Here is a 20,459-nt window from a genome sequence, read left to right on the forward strand (position 1 = left end):
CTCGCTCTGCCTTGAAAGGCTATTTTCTTTTAATGCCATAAAGAACTCTGACTATCAGGAGGTATTTACTAGGTTTAAATCTTAAACCTGCCATTTGCAGGCAGAACAACTTTATACAGATTGAATTATTTCTCCAAATGCCCATTTCTTCATTTATAAAAATTAGAACATAAGAAAGCACCCTATAAAATGTTTAAAAACACTTATACAACTTTCATGAGAATCAAAGGCAGAAATAGTTTAGCTGCTGGTACTATGTTATCTAATCAGGACTATTCTCCACTTACTTCAAATGACACATTGTAATTTGACACCATGTCTAATTTTAGCAAATGGAATTGTTTTCCCTGAAGTTCCTCTGTGACTTTACTCTTGTAACTATTTACATATCTATTCTCTATTATAAGAGACATTCTGGAAATCTTAAGTGATTCTATCTTAGTTGAAGTATCCTTCAAATCAAACTCTGAGCCAAAGATCTCTGAGTCAAATAGACTTCTTACAGATGCAAAGAACATGGGTAGGTAAGGAAGAAAGCACTCAGAAGAAGGAGGGCCACCGCCAAGTGATTTGTTAGTTATCAAGTCAACTATTGTCGTAGATAATTGATCACTGCTATACTACAGCCAAACTCTGGAAAACTATGTGGAAACTTACTTGTCAGGATTATCCAGACTAAAGGAATCACACTTTTATATCCCTCTAAGGATTAGCTATTGGTTATGTGCTTTTTCTGCACAAGTCTTTAGCTATGGTATATTCCTGTACTTGTACCTGTACTCTTTAACAAACAATACTGCTTTACTTGTAGTGTTCATAGGCAAAGTGACTTTTCAAGGCTGAAGGCAACCCAACAATAATTCCAGTGCTTCCTTTGACAGTCAGCCTGCTAGAGAGAATAGAGATGGAACAATGGCAGTGACTTGTGTGTGTGTGTCTCACTGTGAGTGTCCTCACTGATGTGCTTATTCATCTGCTTTTGAACTTTTGCAATCTCTGTTCACTTGGAATTTTCTTGTGTAATGATAATAAGGAGTTTGCAACCAATAATATTTAAAGATACAGAGAAAAGGAATTTTTAATATGACAACAAACTATACAATCACTTTTAGTTTCTTATTTTCCCCTTGCTGATTAGAAACTAAAAGAAAAGTGGTTACAACTCTGGGAAGAAGGCTTGACCCTCAGCACATGTGGTTTGAGCAAGTTTGTAAGAAATACAAATGAAGATTGTGTGCTTGCTTCAATAGACAATGAGTTTTATAGTAGGAACACAACTGCAAGTTAGGTAATCAAGTAGGTTAGAGCTGTTGATTGGCCCAATGACAATAATTCCTGAGCAAACTGCATTGTACTAAAAAGGAGGTGCTAAGGTAAGGTGTTACCTGAATTTTGTGTCTCTAATAGTATTCAGGTCATTGCTTCTGCATATTACAAATGATTAGATTCAAGTAGTGTTGGGAAACAATGTGGGATGTAGAAAGAGCTCTACAAATGAAAATATGACATGCCTATCTACATGAATTTGGAACATCAATTTTAACACTTGTGAGATTAGGAGATCACATTTGTAATAAAAAAAAAGTAAATGAGCAATTGTAAGGTTAGACATCAATATCTACTGAATACCTCCATTTAAAGGGGCAGCTTAAGCTAGGTGCTGGTGGATCACATCTGTAATCCTAGCTACTCAAAATGAGAGCCAATGCAACAGTGATACTCAAAAGACAGTATGTTGGAAAGAAACTTTACAACCTGGGGAGGGGACCTTGTGGAGGAGGGAAAGTGGGAGAAAAATGAGGGAGAGAGTAACAATGTTCCACAAGAAATGTACTCACTATCTTATGTATGTAACTGTAACCCCTCTGTATATCACCTTGACAATAAAATTAAATTTTAAAAAACAGATAAAAGGGAAATGTACTGAATAGGTGACTTAAGAAATTGTAACCCCGGGCTGGGAAGGTGACTCAGCGGTAGATGCTTGCCTTGCTTGCATGAGGCCCTGGGTTAGATTCCTCAGGACCACATAAGCAAAAGGAAAAAAGTCGGAAGTGCTGCTGTGGCTCAAGTGGTAGAACACTAGCCTTGAGCTGAAGAACTGAGGCCCAGAGTTCAGGCCCCAAAACCGGACCCCCCCCCAAAAAAGAATTGTAATCCCTCTGTATCTCAACTCTATAACAATAAATTAAATTAATTTCAAAAAATAAACAGGCTAAGATCTAGCCCAACTAGGAAATTCTGTGAGATTCTTATCTCCAATTAACCACCAAAACCCAAAATTGTAGCTGTGGCTCAAATGGTAGAGCATGAGCCTTAAGCAAAACAAACTCGGGCTCTCAGTTCAAACCCTAGTACTGGCATAAACAAACAAACAAATATAAATGATCAGATTGAGCCAACATTTGCCATAATGAAATTTGAATTGTCAAATCTCCTAATGGTTCTTAAGACTCACAGCTTGCATTAGTATAGATCTTCAGAATTTTTATGTGCTGGCATAATTTTTATGAAGACCATGATATAGACCAAAGAAAACTCATCAGTATTAGCAGAAAACAAGTTATCACCCTTAGACCAGATGAATCTTGAATAGCCTTGCAGTTATTAACTCTCTCAAAAATGATGCAGACACAAAATTATCCTTTGGAGAATGGAATGTCTGATAGTGTTGCTCCCATTGTCACCCCTGCCTTCCTCCCCTAAGGGCTTTCGGTGCTTTAGCTGAATTGTCATCAACAATCTCCCTCAAAGAAGAAGTTGCACACCAGCCCCATTCCTCCTCTAATTATTTAGATTATGTCATTGAAATGTAAACTTAAAAAAGGCAGGGATACTAAAACATATTTCAGGTAGGTTACCTGAAAATTGTTACTTGCAACTTTTTTTGAAGTTCCCCAAATAATCCTCAATCTCTATTTAGAATCATAGAGATAGACATCTTTCATGTCCAAGTTACACCTTCCATTCTAGTGGATGGCATTGATAGTTGCTTAATTATTTCAGATGAGTGATAGAAAGTACAATCTAGGCAGAGGAGAGAAATGCAAGCAATAGTAAGAGCAATAGAAAATACAAAATTAAAGGGTAAGGTGTCAGAAAGGGAGAGATGGCATCAGAGATGCCTTGGAAATTTTTCTTTCTTTTTTTCTTTTTTTCGTTTTTTCTTGTGAAAATACTGTACAGAGGGGTTACAATTACATGGGCAAGATAATGAGTACATTTCTTATCAAGCATTGTAGCCTCTTCCTTTGTTTCCCCTTCCCATTCCTTCCCATCCTCCCCCCACCCCTCACCCAATCTTCTTCCCTGCACACCAAAGTTAAAGTTCATTTTTCCACATAAAGACTTGTTACATCTCATTGTTGCAATGGATCCACCTATATCCCTATTTAAACGATTTGTTTTTCCCTTCCCCTCCACAAATTATACCAACCTCTTTTTTTCATTTTTTATTTCTTTTTTTATTTTTTATTGTGAAAATACTGTAAAGAGGGATTAAAATTATATGGGCAAGATAATGAGTACATTTCTTATCAAACATTGTAGCCTCCTCCTTAGTTTCCCCTTCAAATCCCTTCCCATCCTCCTCCCTGTCCCCACCCAATCATCCCCGCTACCGGCCCCCCTCCCCGCACCAAAGTTGTAAAGTTCATTTTTCAACATAACGACTTGTACATCTTATCGTTGCAATGGGTCCACCTGTATCCCTATTTAAAATCTATGTGCATATGACCATATAAGATGATGCTAAGTGAAATGAATCCCAAGATAGGGACACAAGAGGTTTTATCTTTCTTGCTGTTGTTTTTAATGTACTTATAATGTACTATGGGATTTTTTTTATTTCTCTTGTATATTCTTCTTCCATGGTATAACCCCTGTTTTCACTGCATTTGATTCTGGTGCCCTGCATCTTGTACATACATTTTTCTAATTTGGGAAGGGGAAGGAAAATAACAAAAAGCAGAAATAAGGATACATTTTGGCCCATTGTAACAATGAGATGTACAAGACACTATGGTGAAAATGAACTTTACAACTATGGTGGGGGAGAGTTGGGGACATGGGGAGGGAAGAGACAGTAGGGGAAAAAACAAAGGAGAAGGTAACAATGTTCGATAAGAAATGTACTCATTACCTTACTCACGTAACTGTAATTCCTCTGTACAATATCTTTACAATAAAAATACATATTTTCAAAAAAAATGACAAATGTGGGTGAATTTTTTAAAATGCCAAAAATGTTTAAGATTTAATACATTTGAGATAACCAAAACCTACTTAGGAACAAAAAGAACCAACTTAAAGCCCTTCCTTAGGAAAGTAAATAGTAGCCTCAGAATGTTATACAGGAATTTGATCACAAGATAGAGAGAAGTCACAGTCTGAAAGTTCCAATCAGGAGTCTTTATTAGAAAGCCAACAACTGTGAGGGATACATGTTCCCAAGAAACTCACAGCCACAAATATACTTAGAACTGTTTTAAAACACTGAGGCATGTAGATAGGAAAGAAAGAGCAGAAAAACAAACCAGATAAACTCTAATGGAGAGTTGAGAGGGATGCCATGGTGACTTGAGGAGGGCCATGAGACCTGAGGCATGGCACAAAATGATGCTGAGGTGTTGGGACCTAAATACGGTCATGGTCAGGGAAAGGGTCATGAGGAACTTGAGAGTTCAAAGAGTCTCTTGAGTTCATGGTACAGGTATGGTGGTCCAGTAACCTATTGTCCAAGTCTGTGCCCCTGCCTCTAACAATTCAGGCATGCCTATCACCTAGGGGTAGGGGTTAGGATTCACCTATAAGAGTTTTTAGAAAGTCTCTCATCCATCAACATGTCAAAGATGCTGCCAGTTAGAACCAGTATCCATATTTCAAGAACAATCAGAGAAAAATGAAAAACAGCCTCAGATGGTGAAATATGGATACTTTGTCTAAATAATACTATCTGTCCTCAGCACCATCTTGGTGTCTTAATAGGTGTTAGGAAATTTTCACCCAGTTCCAAGAACTGTAGAGGTGACATAGGACTCTCTTTGAACTACAGCTGTGTTGTGAGTTGTTAAATTGCAGATGTATCTTGGGTTGTTTAGCTCCAGAAAAAAATGTGTTCCAGAGAATACTTGCCCTTGCATATCCTTTATTGTTCCCCTTAGATAACTGGCCCTTGATTGACCCTGATTGTTACCCCTGGATAGCTTGCTTTGCTTCTGTAAAATACACTTTGCTAGTTCCCATACCATGTGACATCTGCCTTGATGTGGCTTTTGCCTTCAAAAACTTTGCGCTAGCTGCATTAGGCACTGCAAGTTTTTGGGGGGTATGAGTCTGCTTGCAGTCACTGGTTCACAGCCATTATGAGTAAAGGATGCTTCACTTGCCAGGCCCTGGTGGCTCATGCCTGTAATCCTAATTAGTGAGGAGGCTGAGATCTGAGGATCATGGTTTAAAGCCAGCCCAGGCACAAAATTCCGTGAGATTCTTATTTTCAATAAACCACCAGAAAATCAGAAGTGGCACTGAGGCTCAAGTGGTAGAGTGCTAGCCTTGAGCTGAAGAGCTGAGTGACAGCACCCAGGCCCAGAGTTCAAGCTCTACAACTGACAAAAAAAGGGGGGCAGGGAATGGCAATGTATTTCTAATGTGCTGTGTTGTATTGTAACTACCTAAAGAAAATAAAAATATAATAGAAATTAATGATTAATTTTTAAGTAATTGTTTAATTCTAAACCATAACAAGGGCTGGTTTTGAAATCAAACAGACCTGAATTTAAATTTTGATTACACCTCACACCCTTCAGGTATAAATCCAATTTTAGAAGCCTTCTTTTAGGAAAAATAGAAAATATAAAAGTAAAATTAGGAGTGAAAGAGGTGTCAAGTTTATGTGGTGACCCAACCTCTGCTCCTGTATTATGTGTCATAATTTGGCAGTATTATTATAGACATATCCTACGTTGTGATGACTGTCAATAGCTAAACATAGGTATGTCACTATCCCCCGAAATGTGTCTTCATTTGCTACTAACATCTCCACTGTCATTAGAGGAAAGTGATGACAAAAGTTAGCCTGATTTCAATTGAACTATCTTACTTTTAAAAAGCTAGGAGAAACATATGACCATGTGACCATAATTCTAGGACGTGTGTGTGTGTGTGTGTGTGTGTGTGTGTGTGTGTGTGTGTGTTTGCTGGTACTAGAGCTTAACTGAGGGGGTCTCACTCTCGCATTTAACTCTTTCATTCGGGGCTGGAGCTCTATAACTTGAGCCACATTTACACTTCAACAATCCCCCCCCAACCCCAGCTACCCCGATACTTTATTCTTTCTGGTTAACTAGCAATAAGAATCTCTTGGATTTGTCTGCTTGGGCTGGTTTTGAGTCATAATCTTCAGCCTTCTAGGTAGGTAGGATTACAGCTAATAACCAACAGCCCAGCAATTTGAGGACTTGCTACAGAGCCTTGAGAGATTCCATTATGCAAGTGGAGAAGCTGGAGACCAAGCTGCATGATGCCATGATAATTCATGGGGATTCATTTGTGATGTCTGTTAGTCACACTATACGTATAAATAACCCTTCTCTTTCTCACAGGTCATACACTGGGGAAGTAAAGGAATGTATGGTTCATGGCCTAAAGTAAATGATCAATGGTAAATAAAGATTAAAAATATTAAATTTTGCAAACCAATGATATCTCCTTTTGTGTATTTCACTATGGGGTAAGTACCATCCAAACTCTCAAAGGCTATTGAAGGTTTTGTGTGTTTGGGCTTTTTTTCCCCACTTACAGGCAGTCAGAGAGGGCTACTTAAGTATTTTGTATCATTCATTTATCTTGCTAGCTATGTCCTTTGACATGCAGAAGCTCCACAGTTTAATGCAATCCCACTTTATCCAGCTTTTCTTGTATTTGTTGTGTTTCTGGATCTTTATTTAGGAAGTTTCAACCTGTGCCAAAGAGTCCTAGTGTATCTCCTATCTTTCCTCTCATATTTTCAGAGGGTCTGCTCTTACTTCAAGGTCTGTGATCTATATGCAGTTGAGTCTGATGCAGGATGATATGTAAGTATCTAACTTCAATTCTCTAAACATGTATAGCCAATAGTTTGAAGCCAGCCTGGGCAAGAAAGTGCATGATATTTTTATCTTCAATTAGCCACCCAAAAACTGAAAGTGGCTATGGCTCAAGTGATAGGGTGCTATCTTTGAGCTAATAAAGCTCATGGACAAAACCATAAGCCCTGAGTTCAAGTTCAAGCCCCAGCTCCAACACACACACACACACACACACACACACACACACACACACACACACACACACACACACACACACAATGGATACACAAATTCATAACCAAGGTCATCTTGCTTAGATATTTTATTTTAATAAAAGTTTCCAAGTGAATATCAACCCTGGTTCTGGCAAAATTGCAGGGATGTTAGGAATGGCTGGCAAGTCAAAATAAGAAGAAAAATTGCCAGAGACCATCCTGAAGAGGAAAAAAGAAAGATAAATGATTTCATCCTCCAGGAAATGGACATGGAAAAGAGAATGAGACATATGACGAAGTGAGACCACTGAATGCCCTAGGGGAACTTTGTGCTTCATTGCACCACCTAGGGGAGTCAAGGTATACATGGCACTTCTTCCCGTAGTTGCTGTACAAGTAATAGTATCGCTTTGGCCAAACCCAGGTGTGGAATCTATTGAGGATAGTCCTGTGAACCAACTTGGAGAAGTGAACTAAACAAAAACTATGCTTAGCAATATTAATAAGGCTGACAGAATGCAGAACATGGAAGTGTGCATATGTGTATATGGCTATATGTAATCTTTGTAGCAAAAATTCTAATATGATTTACAAGAAAATACAGATACAAACATGGGCATGCAAATTTCATGTTGCTAAATAAATTCATGTCTACTACCAGTAAGAGAATCTTAGCCAGATCCTGAAGCCAAATTCACCTTTAATTAGCCTCCTCCTTCATTAATCTCCTCCTGTTCTTTTTCCCTCTCTTCCTCTTCCTCCATCTTTATGTTAGTGGTGTTTTAGCTTGTTAGGCAGGTATTCTACCACCTAAGCCAGGCTTCCAGCCATTTTTGCTTTATTTTTCAGAAAAGGTCTCACCTCATGGTTATTTCCAGGTGGCCTGAACCATGATTCGCCTATTTATACTTCTAATATAGTTGGGATGACACACAGCACCACTGTCAGCTATTGATTCAGAAGTGATCTTTCCAATTTTCTTTTTTTTTTCTTTGGGGGGGGGGGTCCGGTCATGGGGCCTGAACTCTGGGCCTGGGCTCTGTCCCTCAGCTCTTCAGCTCAAAGATAGTGCTCTACCACTTGAGCCACAGCACCACTTCCAGCTTTTTCCTTTTTGCTTGTGTGGTGATGAGGAATCAAACCCACGGCTTCATGCATGCAAGGCAAGCACTCTACCACTGAGCCACCTTCCCAGCCCCGATCTTTCCAATTTTCTAAACAAGATTGTCTTTGACTCTGCCTCTCCAATAACTGGGATTATAAATTTAAGCTACTGCAATTGACCTTGTTAAATTTTTGTTGCTATTGGTTATAAGTCTTGAACTCTGGGCCTTGGCATTGTTCCTGAGAATAGCACTTGATTTGAGCCACAATGCCACTTCTGGATTTTTCTGTGATTAATTGGAAATAAGAATATCATGGACTTTCCTGACTGGGTCGGCCTTGAACCACAATTCTCAGATCTTCAGTAGCTAGGATTATAGCCATGAGCCACCAGCACATGGCTTCTTGTTGAATTCTCTATGGGAAAGAATATAATCTATGCCTGTTGAACTAAAGTGGTGCTTGGCATACAGTAATTACTAAGTATATATTTGCTGCATGAAGGGCAGATAAATGGTGAACAAAGGATAGTTGACTTCAAGCCATTCATAGGAATGGGCCTATTCTTCATGAGCTTTGCTCTACTTGTAATACTTATTCTAGCTCAAATTAGTCATAAATATTATAGCACATAAATTGCTAGAGCTCTTCCTTTAGCCATGAGAAAAAGTGAGGCTTCAAGGAGTGAATGACTGAGAAGATGGCTCAACTAATTTGCAATCTGATCTGTTCTCGAATCCCAGGGATTCTGGCTTTGAATTCAGTGTTGTCAAATTATTACCAGGAGGTATCTTTAATCAAGTACATGCAGAAATATTCTCCTATGTTATTCTGTATGTAAAGCATAATAAGCATGTTCATGTTTGTGCATGTGTGCAATGATTTAGACTCTCCAGATTTCTTCAGCCTTATTTGTATGGGATGCTCAACTCTGTTTCACATCCATGCTTAACTGCTGTTTTGAACCACTGTCTTGTCTGCCTTTTCATTTAGTATATTAGATTTTTTCTTTTATGCAAGTGCATAGTTTATAGAATTAGCCATGTATAGTATTAGACATGATTCTAGGAATCCTGATCTTGAAAACAGTTTGTACTCCTCTTGCACAAATGGATCTGTTTCTTCATTGTTCATGTGGATGTGTTGTCCCGCATGCCTTTGGTGCCCTGCTGGACTAGGGCTGGTTCAAGGTAAGTGGGCCACTTCACCTAACCCCACCCCACCGCCCTACCCCACCGCGGTGGAACTGACCACCCTGGGGCCATACAAGGGAGGAAAGACAGCCAGGCCTTTGAGACCCTCACTTCATTCTCTGTGGGCGGCTATTGCACCACGCACCCAGGTCTGGAAGTGCGTGCGTGTGACCCCTCACCCAGCTTCTGGTCATTTCCCGCGTGCTTCCTGTCAACGGCTGGGGTGGGGGTTGAAGTGGCCCACTTACCTCGAACCATCCCGAGCCAGGGATGTCATCACACCAGGTGTGCTCACATGCCTACACGGACCACGAGGATGGAGATACACGCAGCCAGGCTGGAGACACCCATGGGTTTCCATCGCAGAGGAAGGTGCAGCGCCAGTTGGGGGAGGATGGCAGCGAACGCGGCCTGGGTCCTGAGACTGTATTGGGAAGCATTGGAACCCAGCAGCCTCAGGCCGGGGCTGAGAGAAGATGCAGCGCAGACCCCTGGGTGGCCGTGTGGTCTCCCGAGTTTAGGCTCATCAGGGACTGCGTGCGTGTATGTGTGCACCTGCGCATGTGTGTCCCTTATCAGCATGTATGCGCATGTGCATAGCACGTGCTTACCTCTCACTGTTATGCACATGCGGCATGCCCTGCCCTCACGCTTTTGGGCTGGGCTTCTTAATCTCTTGAGAGGCTGGAGGTTAAGGGCTGCAAATGTGGTTTAGTGGTACAGTGCTTGCCTAACACATGCATGAAACCCTGGGCTCGATTCCTCAGTACCACAAAAACAGCAAAAAGCTGGAAGTGGCACTATTGCTCAGGTGGTAGAGTGCTGGCCTTGAGCACAGGGAGGCTCAGGGACAGTGCCCAGTCCATGAGTTCAAGCCCCAGAACTGGCAAAAAAAAAAAAAAAAGAGAATAAAGCTTGCTGGAAAATGGGATATAAAACTATTTTATAGATAGTGCTCCAACCCAGCAGGTGCCATGCCAGACTCTCCATTGGATGCTTTCCAGTAGAAACTGAAAAAGTCTAACCTCCGGTCTGGTTTCCAGTGATTGTGGGTCCTCCAGCCTCTACAGAGTTTGAGATTAACAATCCCAGCTGGGCAGTGTGAAGGAGGGGTGCGCCTCACACACTCACAGTGAGTAGGCACCTGCAAGGCGCATGAGCATGCACGCTACTCACGCACACTGCACATGCACAAGCACGCAGACCTGGATGAGCCTGGATGCAGGTACAACCACAGTGGCCATCCAATAAGGAAGCAGGAGGCTCAAGTCTGACTGGCATCCACTCCCCGCTCCTCCCTGAGGCTACTTGGTTACACTGCCTCCATTGAGAGTCTCAGGACCCAGGCCGTGTTCACTGCCATCCTCCTCCAACTGGTGCTGCACATGCCACTTCTACAAGAAACCCAGGAATCTCTTTGCCTTGGATGTGTGGATCTCCATCCTCATAGTCCATGTGGGCATGTGACTGTGCATGTGTGTGATGCCCTCTTGGGCTGCAGCTGCTTCCAGGCAAGTGGGCAGTGTGAACCCTGCTAGCAGAGCCATGTCTCTGGACGACCCCTATCCATGGTAAGTGAGACACCCATACTCATACTCCCCTTCCTTCCTCTCTTCATCTTCTTCTCTGTCCCTCTTCAGAAGCCACCTCTGTCCCATGGCCATAGCATTCCCTGTGCCCCTCTCCATGTGTTGGTTTAAAGATGGGTGAGGGGATATATGTGTGTTCAGGGAGACCATATTAGTTGTAGCAATCAGCAGAGAAGGAAGGTAAGGGCTCATGGTCCACCCACTTCCCTCCTGGCTATGGTCTGTGTGATCCGGGGTTCTCCATTTCCCCATATCCACTGGTGGAGCTATGGATATACCTACCTCCCCCAACATCTGCAGCCCATGTTGCATGGTGTTGGTTCCTGAGGGCCTCTTCAGCTTCACCACAGGCAGATATCATTTGTGGGTCCAGTGCAGTAGCCATCTTTGGACAACCCAGATTCAATGTAAGTGAGGACCCTTCCTTACCGCACTTCATTTACCTCTTCTGCGTTCTTTTTTTTTAAATTTAATTTAATTTTATTTGTGAACATACAGTAAGAGGAGTTACAATTACATGGGCAGGGTAATGCGTACATTTCTTACCAAGCATTGCAGCCTACTCCTTTGTTTACCCTTCACATCCCTTCCCACCCTCCCCCCTCCCCCCAAATCCCAATCCTTCTCCTTCCTCCCCTTCACCCCCCCACCCCCGCGCACCAACGTTGTAAAGCTCGTTTTGGACATGACAAGTTGTACTTCTCATTGTTGCAACAGGTCCACCTGTATCCTTAAACAACTGGTTTTTCCCCATCTCCTCCACAAGTTATAATGACATCAAATATGGTGAAAGCAGGGGTTATACTGTGGGGGAGGGACATAAAAAGCAACAAAGAGATAATCTTATAAATGCGTTAGAAACACATGCATGAAAGAAAAAAACATTAAAATACACATCTAAGTGTTCATTTTCCTAACATCACATTATCTGACCTTTTCCGCTTGACTCATACATATACTAGATATTACAAATAAGGGAAACCAAGGGACCTATGCTTCTTTGGGCCTGGCTTACTTCACTTAATATAATTTTTTCAAAGTTTTTTTCCATTTCCTAACAAATGGGGCAATGTCATTCTTTCTGATGGAGGCATAGAATTAAATTGTGTATATATACCACATTTTCTTGATCCATTCATCTACTGAGGGGCATCTGGGTTGGTTCCATATCTTAGCTATGGTAAATAATGCTGCAATAAACATAGTTGTGCTGGTAGCTTTAGTGTGGTTTTGTTTGTAAACATATGGGTAAATGCCCAAAAGTGGGATTGCTGGGTCATAGGGGCGTTCTACGTGAAGTCTTTTGAGGAACCTCCATACTGCTTTCCAAAGTGGTTGAACAAGTTTACATTCCCACCAACAATGAAGTAAGGTTCCTTTCTGTCCACATGCCCTCCAGCATCTGTTGTTGTTAGAGTTCTTGATTTTTGCCTTTCTAACTGGAGTGAGGTGATATCTCAATGTTGTTTTGATTTGCATTTCTTTTATGGCTAGGGATGTTGAACATTTCTTCATGTGTCTGTTGGCCATCCTTCTTTCTTCTTCAGAGAAGTTTCTCTTTAAGTCTTTCACCCACTTATTTATTGGGCAGTTGTTTTGTGTGAGGATTTGTTGTTGGGGGGTTTAATTTTTTGAGTTCCAAATATATTTTAGATATGAGAACCTTGTCCGTTGTATGGCTAGTAAACATCTTCTCCCAATCCGTGGGCTTTCTAATGATCTTGCTACCTATGTCATTTGCCCTGCAGAAGCTCTGCAACTTTATGCAACCCATTTGTCCAACCTTTCTTTGATTTGTTGTGTTTCCGGGACTCTATTCAGAAAATTTCGGCCTGAGCCAAGGAGACCTAGCGTTTCTCCTATTCCATCCTGTAATGTTTTCAGAGTGTCTGCTTGAGTTCAAGGTCTTTGATCCATTTGGAGTTGATTCTGGTGCAGGGTGATATATAAGGATCTAGCTTTAGTTTTCTACATGTAGTTAACCAATTTTGCCAGCACCATTTACTGGAGGTTGTCTTTCTTCCATTCTATTGTTTTAGATCCCTTATCGAAGATTAGATGGCTATAGTTATGTAGGTTCATTTCTGGGTTTTCAATTCTATTCCATTGGTCCTGAGGTCTGTTCTTATGCCAATACCAAGCTGTTTTGATTACTATGGCTTTATAGTAGAGTTTGAAGTTTGGTATTGATATTCCTCCAGCAGTGTTCTTTCCATTGAGGAGCGTTTTTGCTATTCGGGGTCTTTTATTGTTTCATATGAATTTTTGGATTGTCTCTTCTATTTCCTTTAAGAATGAGATTGGAATTTTGATAGGTATTGCGTTGAATTTGTAGATAGCCTTGGGAAGTAATGCCATTTTCACGATGTTAATCTTTCCAATCCAGGAGCATGGGAGCTTTTGCCATTTTTTAAGTTCTGTGTTGATTTCCTTTTTTAAGATTTTAAAGTTTTCATCATAGAGGTACTTCACTTCTTTGGTTAAGTTACTTCCTAGGTATTTTATTTTTTGTGGGGCTATTACGAATGGAGTTGCTTTCCTAATTTCAGCCACAATACTCATTGTTGGCATACAGAAAAGCCATTGATTTTGGGGGGTTAATTTTATAACCTGCTACTTTGCCAAAGTTTTGAATCAGCTTAAGTAATTTGGGAGTGGAGTCTAAGGGATTCTTTAAATACAAGATCATGTCATCTGCAAAGAGGGAGAGTTTTATTTCTTCTTTCCCTACTTGGATCCCCTTTATATCTGCATCTTGTCTTATTGCTGTAGCTAGGCATTCTAATACTAGATTGAAGAGAAGTGGAGAGAGTGGGCATCCTTGTCTTGTTCCTGAGTTAAGAGGAAATGGCTTTAGTTTTTCACCATTGAGTGTAATGCTGGCTGTAAGTTTGTCATATACAGCCTTTATTGTATTGAGGAATGTTCCATGGATTCCTAATTTTTCCAAAACCTTCATCATAAATAGGTGTTCATCTTGTTGAATGCTTTTTCTGTATCTATTGAGATAACCATGTGGTTCTTATTCTTGTTCCTGTTGATGTGATGAATAATATTAATTGTTTTGCATATATTCAACCAGATTTGCATCCCTGAAATGAATCCTGTTTGATCATGGTGTATGATTTTTTGGATGAATTGTTCAAGTTGATTGGCCAAAATTTTGTTGAGAAGTTTTGCATCAATGTTCATCAAAGAAATGGGTCTATAGTTCTCTTTCTTTGATGAGTCCCTGCCTGGTTTTGGGATGAGGGTTATGGTGGCTTCATAGAATGTGTTTGGTAGTGAGCTTTCTGTTTCAATTTCATTGAAGAGTTGGAGGAGTATTGGTGTGAGCTCTGCTTTGAAGGTGTTGTAAAATTCCGCTGTAAAACCATCTGGTCCTGGACTTTTCTTAGCTGGGAGGTCTCTTATTTCTGCTTCTATTTCAATGCTTTATATGGGCCTGTTAAGCTGGTTTAACTCATCGTGGTTTAGTTTTGGCATGTCCATATTTGCTAGGAAAAGGTCCATTTCTGTCAAATTCTCAAACTTATTAGCAAAAAGTTTTGAGAAGTATTCCCTTTTAGTGTTCTGAATCTTGGTTGTTTCCGTGGTGATGTTTCCATTCTCATCTCTGAGTTTATTAATTTGGGTGTGTTCTCTTCTTTTTCTTATAAGATTTGCTAAGGGTCTGTCAATTTTGTTAAGTTTTTCAAAGAACCTACTCTTTGTTTTGTTCATTCTTTCATATACGTTTTTTGGATTCTAATTCATTTAATTCTGATTTAATTTTGATTATTTCTTTCCATCTACTGGATTGGGGTTTATCTTGCTGATCTTTTTCAATGAGGTTTAGATGTGTCATTAACTTCTTAGTTTCAGATCTCTCCAATTTGTTGATGTAGGAGCTCAGAGCTATAAACTTGCCTCTGAGTACTGCCTTTGCTGTGTCCCAGAGGAGCTGGTAATTTGTGTGTTCATTTTTGTTGAATAGCAAGAACATTTGAATTTCCTTTCTAATCTCTTCCATGACCCACTCTTGATCCAGCAGTGTGTTGTTCACCCTCCATGAGATACCGGACTTTCTTTGGTGGCTTTTGGTGTTGAGTTCTAATTTTATTCCCTTGTGGTCAGAGAGAATGCAAGGTATAACTTCAATGATTCTGAATTTAGACAAGTTTGCTTTGTTGCCTAAAATGTGGTCTATTTTAGAAAACGTTCCACGTGCTGTTGAGAAAAACGTGTATTCTGATGCTGCTGGGTGAAATGTTCGGTAAATGTCTGTTAAGTCTAGTTGATCTATGCAGCTGTTTAGATCTGCGGTTTCTCTGTTGAGTTTTTGCCGATTTGATCTATCTAGTGGAGAGAGTGGTGTGTTAAAATCCCCAACAATTAATGTCTTTGGATCTATATGGGATTTGAGGGAAAGTAGTGTTTCTTTGATAAATTTGGGTGCTCCCTTGTTCGGCGAATAGATATTTAGAATTGTAATATCCTCCTGAAGGAGAGATCCTTTAATTAGTATGTAGCAACCTTCTTTACCTCTTCTCACGAATTTTAATTTGAAGTCTATTTTATCTGATATTAGGATTGCAACTCCCGCCTGTTTATGGGGGCCGTTTGCTTGGTAGATTTTGTTCCAGCCTTTAACATTGAAAATGTGTTTGTTTTTACGGGCAAGATGTGACTCCTGCAGGTAGCAGATAGAAGGGTCTTGTTTTTTAATCCAACTAGACATTCTATGTCGCTTCATTGTAGAGTTCAGTCCGATAACGTTAAGAGATAGGACTGAGAGGTATTTGGGAGTTCCTGCCATGTTATCCACCTTCTTGGGGGCTGCGAAAACTGGGTTCTTCCTAAGGTTCTTGGATTCTCAGTTTGGGTGCAGTTTCTTGGCCTTTGTTGCAGTCTTGTTGGTTTTCTATGTGTAGGACATCTTTAAGAAACTTTTGTAGGGCTGGTTTGGTGGAGATATATTGTTTCAATTTTTTCTTTGCTATGGATGGTTTTTACTTGGCCTTCAGTTATGAAGGAGAGTTTAGCTGGGTACAGTATTCTTGGTTGATAGTTGTTTTTTTTTAGGGCATGGCATACATCATTCCAGGCTCTTCTTGCTTTGATTGTCTCTGCTGAGAAATCTGAGGTGATTCTAATTGGTTTCCCTTTATAGGTGATTACCCTTTTCTCCTTGACAGCTTTAAGGATCTTTTCCTTGGTCTGAGTTGATCTTGTGTGGATTATAATGTGATGGTGGGATGTCTTATTCTGGTCTGGTCTATTTGGGGTTCTAAAAGCTTCTTGTATCTGAATAGGCCTCTCTTTTGTATGTTTGGGAAGTTCTCTGCTAGGATCCTGTTAAACAAATTTCCTAGACCATTAACTTCTGTTTCTAGGTGCTCCTCTACACCCATTATCCTTAGATTAGGCCTTCTGATGATGTATTCCAGGTGTTGGATAGATCTATCATATTTCTTGGACTTGTCTTGGATGGTTGTATGTTCTTTCTCTATAATATCTAGGCTGTCTTCAATCCCTGAGATTCGATCTTCTGCATGGTTAACCTGCTGTCAAGACTCTCTACTTTGTTTTTTATATCTTTTCCTTCTAATTGGTCAGCTTTGATGGCTTCAAATTCCATGTTGAAGCTCTGTTTTAGGTCTTGTATGAATTTCTTTACTTCCTTAATTTGGTGTTCAGTGTTTGTTCTCAAATCACTTAGTTGATTGGTTATGGTTTCTTTGGACTCCCATTCCTTCTGTTGGGTTCCATTCAGCATTCCCTTTGTGGCCTCCCTGACTTCCTTCAGCTCTTTGTTAATGGATTCCATGAATGCCTTTAGTGATCTTTGTGTATTCTCTACCTGGTCTCTCAGTTCCTGAATTACTCTTTGATTAGATTCCTCCCGTTTGTGGAATTCCTGCAGTTCTCTTTCTTCCCGTTCAGGGGATTCCTGCAGTTCTCTTTGAGTGTTCTCAGCCTGCTCACGCCATTCCTCCATTTCTCTTTGAGTATTTTCAAGTTGCTCACTCAAATCCTGTATCAGTTTTTCAGTAGCTTCCTCACGATTATGATATTCCTGTATAAACTTTTGGGATGCCTCCTCTCTCTCCCTATCATGCTCATACAGAGTCTTTTGTAAGTTGTCAAACTTTTCATTTGTCATGTTTGTCAGCAGTGTTTGTAGAGCTATTTGGGAACTCTCCTCTGGATAATTCATTATCTGTTCTATCGCCGGATTATCAAGATTAGGAATTGAGATACCCAGATTTGCCATTTTTCTTGTGTTTTTCCGGCTTCCTCTGCCCATATGAGATGAAAATAGCACCAGTTTTGTGCTAGTACACTATCTTAAGGCAACCATCAACGAAAGTTTGCATTTGTACAGTCAATAGTCTACAGATACAATCTAGTTCAACAGATACATCTATTCAACATCAAACAACTATATGTTAATGGGCTTCGAACCAGAGAAGAATTTGGAAAACCAGAAATTATTAGGGTTAGGGAGAGATGTGGGTAAAAAATAGGAATAGATTGGTGTGGGGAGGCACAGGGAGAGTTAACTATGTCCTAATCTCTATTCAAGAAATAGGTTGGGTAGGATCCAAGTAGAGAGAGAGAGAAAAAGAAGAAAGGGAAAGGGAAATGAAAAGAGACCAAAAAAATAGAAACGTAAAAATTAATATAGTTATGGAGTTTGAAAGACCATCTATTTAGAGAGGAATGTGAATATATTGAGAAAACCGGAGGGAGATAGAGGAGATGTGAAAAACTTAAAAAATGCTCAAAATATTATATAAGTATAAAGAGGTAGTACTGCTATTAAGGAATTTAAGTCTCAGAGGTTTTGGATTGAGTAATAAATTTGTGGATTAAGTGTGTACACAATGGGGGATAGGGTCTACTAGTTAACTATGGGTTTATCTGAGGACATGCAGGACAAGAGTTAAGTCATATACAGAAGAACAAAAGAGAGGAAAAGGTGAAAAGGATAAGAAAGGGAGAAAAAAATATCAGAAGTTCAGTAGAGCTAGACAAAAAACAAAAAGATAATTAAGAAAGAAAGAAAAAGAGAAAGAAGACAAGAAAAGAAAGGAAAACGGCAAAAGAAAAAGAAAAAAGAAAAAAAGAAAAAAAGAAAAAAGAAAAAAGAAAAAGGCAAAAATTAAAGATTAATAAAAGTTTTAGAAAAGGAAAAAAATTTTTTATAAATATAATGTACCAAAAAAAAAAAAAAAAAAGAAAAGAAAAAAGAAAAGGAGAAGAAGACAATAAAAAGTTCTTTGATTTTTTTTTGATTTTTTTGGGAGGGGTGGGAAGAATCCTGTATCTCCCTTTTGTCTGTAACCAGCCTCTTTTTGGAGTCTCTGGTCAGCTTGAGGTCCTGTGGCTTGATTGGTTTCTTAAGTCAGTTTGTTCGAACAGGCAGAAAAATGCTCTGCTTTACCCAAGATTTTGAGATCCCACTCCTTGGTTAGGTTAATGGGAGGGTGATCTGCTTTGAGAATCACAAAAGAGGGGTGATGAGGCTAGGTTCTGGTAGAGTTGAGGCCTTTCAACAAACAGTAGCTTTTCCCTGGGGCTATTTTGTGAAAAACTCAGAGCCCAGCCTGGAGCCATTCTCAGGGTTTCTGTTTTTCAATTGATTGTGGTGGCTGCTAGAGGGAGGGGCAGCCTCTGGCTCTTGTTACCCAGTGATGCAAGCCACTCCAATGGCTGGTGCCTGAGCTGGGTGACTTTTCCCTGGATGGAGCTGAGTCTGGCAGGTCACTTCACCATTAAGTTCTTGTGACCTGCTAAATGACTCGTTTTATTCAAAGGCCTGAGTTGGAGCTGGCAGCTCCTCCGAGATTTGTCGGTATCCAAGATCGAGATCACTGTTGCTGGGGAGGGAGGTGTGGCCTTCCCTCCTCTGCTCCCTGAGAAGGAGTGAGGACGTCGGGCTTGTACTCACGCCGAGTCTTGGATCCTGGGTCGTCTCTGGTCTGCAAACTTCAGGATGAAGATGTCCACTCCTTGTCGGTTCTTGCTGGTGTTGAGTAGAAACCTCTTGCCCGCTGTGTCTGGCTCCTTAGTCCCAGACTCTCTGTGTGAGCGCTCACATATGGCCCCGGCTGCGGTCACTGCTGAGACCCTGCTGCCGCCTCTGCGGCAGCTGGCAGGCGCTCAGATGTGTCTCCAGATCTTGGCTTCCCCTCTCTTGTCTAACTCTCTGTCCTGTGATGGCACACTTGGTGTGATTCTCTGGCTTAGGACTGTTCACTGGAACTCTAAAACTGCTTTCTATGCGAGAGCTTGTTCAGATTCCAGCTTCTCCTCAGCCATCTTCCCGGAACTCCCTCATCTCCATTCTCAACTCTGTCCTAACATTTCCAAAATGGTGCAGAATGTCAATAGAGAATAAATACAAATTTGAAATGAATACAAAAAATAAAGCCAATAAAAACAAATGTCTGAAAAGATTTTGACAAATAACAAAGTTAAAAAATAAAAATATAAAATATAAAATAAAAATAAAGGTATTTTTTCTGTGGATTAGATTTCAAATACTTTAGGAGGATAAAATGGCAATGACAAAAATCTTAGACATGATTAAAATATTGGAAAACAGTATCAATTGTTAGAACAGTCTAGATATTTCCATTTCATACTGCATTTTAGAATATTAATTATACTTGACAGCATTATATTAACATTGTCAAGTTCTTTCTATTTAAAAACAGACGAACGTAAACTAAGCCTCATTAGAAATAGCTCTGGATGTTAGGGTGTCCCATAGGAATAAAGACACTCACTATAAAGGAAGTCAGCAAGACAAAATTTACTTCTTCAGAAGGGTGGCCATCAGCCAAAATTCTGATGCAAGCACACAGAGCAGACTGGCGGCTCCCTTTCTATCCCTAACCCAGCAGTCCTTGCCCCTCTGCCAGCACTGGCTGAGCTCAGTTTCACAATGTGCAAAAGGGTGTGGGCTTAATTAACAGAATATAATTAAACTTCAAGGAGCTTCTAACTTGTGTCTTAATTAAACTGCTCAGAAAAAGGATATTTGTAACTAAAATGTAATTAACAATGGCCAAACCACCTGGCTAAATGAAGAACTCTTCAGGAAAACCATTTTCTCAAGAAAGGAAGCAAATAATTTTGACAGAAAAATCACTTTCTAACAATGTACAAAATGGTACCAGTATTGAGTACATTGAATCTGTAAAGTGGTTTTGCTAATTTATTTTAGTAGGCTTATACATTTGAGAAAAACAAATGTATTTAACAATAGCAACAAACAGAATCACAGGTACAAACAAATTA

The sequence above is a fragment of the Dipodomys merriami genome, unplaced genomic scaffold (assembly GCF_024711535.1).
Source record: "Dipodomys merriami isolate MVZ:Mamm:240054 unplaced genomic scaffold, mDipMer1.0.p SCAF_1102, whole genome shotgun sequence".
NCBI classification, from domain to species: Eukaryota; Metazoa; Chordata; class Mammalia; order Rodentia; family Heteromyidae; genus Dipodomys; species Dipodomys merriami.